The sequence below is a fragment of the Cervus elaphus genome, chromosome 4 (genome assembly GCF_910594005.1).
Source record: "Cervus elaphus chromosome 4, mCerEla1.1, whole genome shotgun sequence".
NCBI classification, from domain to species: Eukaryota; Metazoa; Chordata; class Mammalia; order Artiodactyla; family Cervidae; genus Cervus; species Cervus elaphus.
This window is the reverse complement of record NC_057818.1, coordinates 66,522,736-66,529,905: the sequence shown is the minus strand read 5'-3', so window position 1 is coordinate 66,529,905 and position 7,170 is coordinate 66,522,736.

Sequence of the window (7,170 nt, the reverse complement as noted above, 5' to 3'; positions counted from 1 at the left end):
CTCTTAAGAAGTGATTTTGGGGGATTCCCTGGCAACCCAGTGGGTTAGGACTCTACACTTTCACTGCCGAGACCAGGGGTTGGATCTCTGGTTAGGAACTAAGATCTCACAGGCCACACGGCAGGAAAAAAAAAAGTCAAAAAAAGAAAAAAAAGATTATTTCGTGCATGAAGTATTCAAAGTCCTTTACTTTTACGCACAGTATACTGATCATGTCTCCAAGCCTTCAACTATTTAACAACCACTGCTTTGTAAGCATAAGTTTTTTAAAAATTGTGTTTTGGCCAAAGGGCTTTCAGGATGAAGCTGGAGATTGTCATCCTGAGTGAAGTAATTCAGACAGAGAAAGACAAATATCACAGAATATCACTTACATATGGAATCTTAAAAAAATGGTACAAATGAATTTATCTACAAAACAGAAACGGAATCACAGTTGTAAAAAATAAACTTATGGTTACCAGACAGGAAGGGAGGAGGAATAAATTCAGAGATTGGGACTGACATATACACAAAAGTGTCAGTCACTGAGTCGTGACCAACTCTGCAACCCTAGGGACTTCAGCCCACCAGCCTCCTCTGTCCATGGGATTCTCCAGGCAAGAATACTGGAATGGGTTGCCTTTTGCCCTTCTCCAGGGGATCTTCCCGATCCAGGGATCGAACCTGCGTCTCTTGCATTGGCAGGCAGATTCTTTACCATCAGAACCACCAGGGAAGACCCAAGATTCCTTATAAAAGTGAAAGTTGCTCGGCTGTGTCCAGCTCTTTGCAACCCCATGGACTGTAGCCCGCCAGGCTCCTGTGTCCATGGGATTCTCCAGGCAAGAACACTGGAGAAAAAAAAAAGAGAGAGAGAGAGAGAGAAAGAAAAAAACACTGGAGTGGGTAGCCATTCCCTTCTCCAGGGGGGTCTTCCCAACCCAGGCCTCCCACATTGCAGGCAAATTCTTTACCACCTGAGCCACCAGGGAAGAGTCCTCATAATATCTCTTACTTCTGCAAAACCACAAATCAAGTACAAAAAAAAACTAGAAAAAGGTATTCTGAACATTTATTTTTGTTTACTTATAGTTGCTTACTTAACTTCTAGTAGAAATGACTTCTAATAGAAAAGGAGGGGTCGACTGCCCCAAACTGCACCCCCGTGCCTCCCTAAGGGTGGCAGAGTTCTCCAAACGTGCCAGAGGCTCGCAGAGTCCCCCACATTTAGGAAGATGTGGCTGTGGTGGGCGGGAAGATCCAGGGTGGAAGACGGCCAGGTCTCCAGGCGTCTGAGGCCAGTGGGCGTCTGGTTTCTGCACGTCTTTGATCTGGAGGCACTGGAGGGACTCTGAAGCTCACGTCCCAGGAGCAAGTGTTCCGTAACCTCCCCGTAAATTCTCTTGAGGACATGGGGGTCAGCCCCAGCTGACCCGCTGGCCCCGATGAGTCACCCCTTGCTGGAGTCACCACCTCACTGCCCCTGAATGTCTCCTTGCTGCCCCCGTACTCCACCCCTGCCCTGATTGCCGTGGCCTCCGGCAGTATCCTGGGTCCCCTCCTCTGCTTAGTCCTTCCTGCGGACCTCACCCAGATACGGGGCCCTCTCCCCCCTACCCTCTCCACTACCTGGGGCTCATGAGCCCCCCTGCAGACAGTGGTCTAGCCCGCTGTCTACTCCAGACCCCAAAACTGAGCTACCCATGGCCTCCCCCGGGTGTCTCCCTGGACGTCCGTCCTACCAGCCTGCTCACTGACCACTGAAAATGGGCAGTCTTTGCTTGCCTTTTTTCATTTGTGAAAATAAGATAACAGGTTTACAGGAGACTTGGGAAATACAAAACAAAGTCACATATTGTCCCGTTACATAATTTTTTTGCTTTTCGTCTTTATTTTCTCTTTTTAAAATTATGAGAATATGATAATACAGTTACAGGAGATTTGGAAAATACAGAACAAAGTTACATACAGTTCCACTACTTGTTACAATTGTTTGTTTTAAGTAGATTAATTAAGATTTTTTTTTAAGTCAGAGTTTCAATGTCAAACTCTCAGAAATTAATAGAATGAATGTACAGAGAGGTGGACTATAGTGGACTTGAAAAGCATTATGAACCAATTTGACATGTTTAAGATTTATGCAATTTTCACACAGCAGGAAGATACAAATTCTATTCCAGTTAGACTGTAAGCCAGGAGACACTGGCTCATATCCAGGGACACAAGAGCAGGTGCAGAAATTTCATGGTCTAAAGATATTGAAATCATACGTAGTGTGTTCTCTTATTACTGTGGAATTATGTTAGAAGTCAATATCAAGATATTTGGAAAAAACCCACTTATTTCCCAGCGAATTGTGCCATTTACCAAGATAGATCTTTGACTTCACCATCGAAAGCCTCGATAAAGTTAGGAGACTGGAAAGCGGCAGAGGGCAGTTGCAGAGGAGAAAGCACTGAAATGAGAAATTAATATCAAAATGAGAAGTTAATATCAAAGATACTTTAAAAATCCCATGCATTTGGGAATTAAATGTCCGCTTTTAAATGAGGGGTATGTCGAAGAAGCCGTAACAAGGAAAATTGGAAAATACTGGTAATAGAATAAAAACAAAAAGAGAATAAAAATGGGCACTTAATATTCCTCCTTCAGACCTGCCCTTCAACTCCAGTTTGCCTTCAGGGAGAGCCCCTTGGGCCCCTGGCTTGCTTTTCTTTTTTTAATTATTTTTCTTTTCTTTTTTTCTTTTCTAGACTTGCTTTTCTTTATCACCAACTGCAACAGAGGCCCTCGAGACACGTTTTTGAATGCTGCTCAGACTTCTGTCTTCACCCCTGCGTGCTCATCGCAAGGAGGGACCGCCTTGGTCATGGCAGTGGGCTCCCCACTGGTCCAGGCCTCCAGGGCCATCTGTCCCCACAGAAACTGCTATTTTGAATTTTTAAAGGAAAGCATGATCGTGTCACTCTTGTGTTTAAGTCTCTTTGCTGTTCCTCCTAATTGTCCTGCATTTAAAAAATACATGTGTGTAATGTGTGTGTCTGTGTATATATGTATTTGCATATACAATGCATGTATTATATACATAATATTTATACATTGTATATATACATATAAAACATATATTGTGTGTATATATACAGTATATATAACACTGTATATATAATATATACTGTATGTATATATAAATGCATATATTATGTGTATAAGCATATGTATGTTACATATATACACACACATAGGAAACATAAAGACATACTAAGTATTAAGACTGCTTGTCTCAATGAATGGATAAAGAAGACGTGAGACACACAATGGAATACTACTCAGCCCTGCAAAGGACAGAATAATGCATGTGCGGCAACGTGGATGGACCCAGAGATGATCACAAAACAGTGACGTAAGTCAGACCGAGAAAGACAAATACCCTACGACGTCACTTACTGCGCGGAGCCTAAAATAGGATATATTGTTGTTGTTGTTCGGGGGCTAAGCTGGGTCTGACTCTTGGACTCTGACACGCATGCGACCCCATGGATTGCAGCATGTCAGGCTCCTCTGTCCTCCACTGTGTCCCGGAGTTTGTTCAAACTCACGTCCATCGAGTCAGTGTTGTTATTTTACCATCTCATCCTCTGTCGTCCCCTTCTCCTGTCCTCAATCTTTCCCAGCATCAGGGTCTTTTCCAGTGAGTCGGCTCTTCCAATCAGGTGGCCAAAGTGTTGGAGCTTCAGCATCAGTCCTTCCAATGAATACTCAGCATTGATTTCCTTTAAGGTTGGGGCCTCACGATCAGAAACAGGCAATGATGATAGTTTTGTTTTTTTAATAAGCATTGAACCAAGCAGCCCAGCCTGGCAGCTCACAATTGGCAAGTCATGTTTTCCAGATCTTCAGAGTGAACTTTTTGATGCCAGTTTGGCATCTCAACAGGCAGAAGTTGAGCATCACACTCTGGGACTCATTAAAATTGCCTTAACAACCCTCAGAGGGACCCTGGAAGTAAGTGAGGCTGTTTTCTTCATCTTTCCTGCCAGGCTGCGTAATTATGATCAATTATTCAACCCATCTCCGGGAGGGTCAAGAATAACAGCTTCATTTTTGAGGCCACGGGGACAGAGAGAACCCCAAAGGAAAAAAGGAACTTTGCCCTCCGAGCAAGAGAGCTATGGGAACAAACAAATTTGAACATATTAGAGGGAATTAAAACTTTGAAATTGCGAGAGCAGAGTGACTTCTGGGCTGTAATTAGGCAGCATCCACCTGTGAGCGCTGACGCTGTTTCTTTCTTTTTCCTTTTTGTTTTGTTTACCACCCATTTGCCTCCCGTTGGGAGCTCCTGGTTGAATGACTTACTCTCTGTGGGCAGAATTTCCCTCTGGCTGTCCAATCACCCACTCCTCTTCCCCACTTGCTGCTGCCCCAGTTCCTCAGCTGGCGTCTGACTCCACTTAGGCTCAAGTTTGACACTCATGGAATCATAGGTTAGACACAACTCAGTGCAGTTTTTTTTTTACTACTAAATAGTCATCAAAAACTTTTCAACCTATAGCGAGGTGTCTTTACTGCTGCTGACAATAGCAGCTTGAAAACTGCAGAGAAACGTGCACTTCACTTCTTTGTTCTTTTCGCGGTAACCCTTTTGGTGTGGTGTGGGTTTCACACGCATGCCCAGGTGCGCACACCTGCACGCACACCCCTGCCTGCACCTGTACCGAATATGCAAACAGAGCCCCATCCTGCCTACGGCTAGGTAACCTGCTTTTTCTTCCAGCTACCAGTTCGTCGCAGGCGTTTTGCCAGTGTAGTGGATAAAGCTCTATTTACCACACACTCTTCTATCCTGTGGATGCACCATAACTTTATACATTCACTCTTTCAGTGAATATTTATGGGGCTCATGACATGGGCTGGGTACGGGGCTGACGATGTGGTTGTAAATAAAAAGTAAATAGACGCAAAGGGAACTAGACAAACTAAAAAAAGACATGTTCCAATGGGATTTTTTAAAATAGAATTTACTAAGTAGGTTCTGAGGTTCACATTCAAAGAGAAAGTGCACATACACACAAGAAACTAGAACAAGGACTTCCTTGGCAGTCCAGTGGTTAAGACTTCACCTTCCAGTGCAAGGGGTACGGGTTCGATCCCTGGTCAGATCCCACATGGGGTGGGGTGGCCAAAAAAAAAGATTGTCATTATGGTAATCAGAATTTTACCTCTATATTATACTTTGGGCTAATAGTGATTTATATAATAATAAAATATTTCATGATAAAATTTAAACATAGCATTCTAGTAAAAGAAAAGAATGGCAGATCATGTGCAGTATCATATGAAGGATCAAATTCCTTCCTGCACGAACAGCAGAAGGGTTTATTTACTTTAAACAGGTACTCATTCCTTGGGGCATCAGTTAGCAAAACATTTCCGCATTTGAAGCACTGGTTATTTTATTTTTTAATTTTATTTTTTACTGAAGGATAGTTGGCTTATAATCTAACATGAGTTTCAGATGTACAAAGCAGTACTTTGATATTTGTCTCAAGGGCACAGCTCAGGATATCCACACTCCGCGCTCACTTGTCCACTGGGTCACTTGTCCACTGGGTCGCTTGTCCACTGGCTCAGGTCTTGGTGCTGCATCCAGAGTGCTCAATCTCTGGTCTCTGTCTGTCTTTAAAATAATGGTTTCATTAGCTGACTTTGTGTTCACTTTTGGCCTGTGGCTTCTCCTGCTGCGGGCATGGGCTCCAGGCTCAGTAGCTGTGGCATGGCACCGGGGCTTAGCTGCTCCATGGCATGTGGGATCTTTCTGGACCCTGGCTCGAACCAGTGTCCCCTGCATTGACAGGCGGATTCCTATCCACTGCGCCACCAGGGAAGTCCAACAACTAGAGAGAGCCCGTGCACAGCAATGAAGACCCACCACAACCAAAATAAATAAATCTTTAAAAAAAAAAAATTATGGCCTTATATTTGTGCCTCTGGAGGCAAAAAGTACAATATCCAGTTTGGCAAGAACGTACAGAAATGATACCCCTGCCCTCTGCTGGCTGGATGATTTTAAGAGAAACGTTCCAAGCTTGCAAAGAAGGGTTAATTGTCACTTATTGATAGTTCAGTTGGTAAAGAATCTGCTTGCAATGTAGGAGACCCCGGTTCAATTCCTGGGTCGGGAAGATCTACTGGAGAAGGGATAGACTACCCACTCCAGTATTCTTGGGCTTCCCTTGTGGCTCAGCTGGTAAAGTATCCACCTGCTATGCGGGAGACCTGGGTTCAATCCCTGGGTTGGGAAGATCCCCTGGAGAAGGGAAAGGCTACCCACTTCAGTATTCTGGCCTAGAGAATTCCACAGACTATTCCCAAGGGGTCACAAAGAGTCGGACATGACTGAGTGACTTTCACTTTCACTTTTCACTTCATTTACTGATTTACATTGAATGAATGACAATGGCTAGATATTGGCTATCTAATGCATACAGGCTCTATTCCCCATGTTGTTCACAGCATCCTTGTACCTTGACACCCAATAGTCTCTGCCTTCCATTCCCCCACCTTTCCTCTCATCATTAATCACCCACTAGTTAGTTCTCTGTATCTGTGAGCCTGCTTTTTGTTATGTTCACTAGCTTGTTGTATTTTTTAATTAATTTATTATTTTTAAAAAATATTCATTTATTCAGCAGCTCTGAGTCTTAGTTTTGGCAGGCAGGCTCTAGTTCCCTGACCAGGAATCTAACCTGGACCCCCTGCATTGGGAGCTCGGAGTCTTAGCCACTGGGAAGTCCCTGTTGTATTAGCCATTTTTTTAGATTCCACCTATAAGTATCAATAATATTATGCAATATTTGCTTTTCTCTGTCTGACTTAACTTCACTAAACATAATGCCCCCCATGTCCATCTATGTTGCTGCTGGTGGCAAAATTTCACTTTTTTATGACTGAGTAATATTCCATTGTACATTAATACCACATCTTCATCCATTCCTCTGATGGACATCAGACTGTCCATCATCTGTCTGATGGACACTTGCATTGCATCCATGTCTTGGCTATTGTAAATACTGCTACTATGAACATTGGGGTGCATGTGTATTTTACAATTAGTGTTTTGGGTTTTCAGGTTCAATTGGGTGACAAGTTCTCCTCATGTCATGGAACAGATCAAAAATCAACCATAGT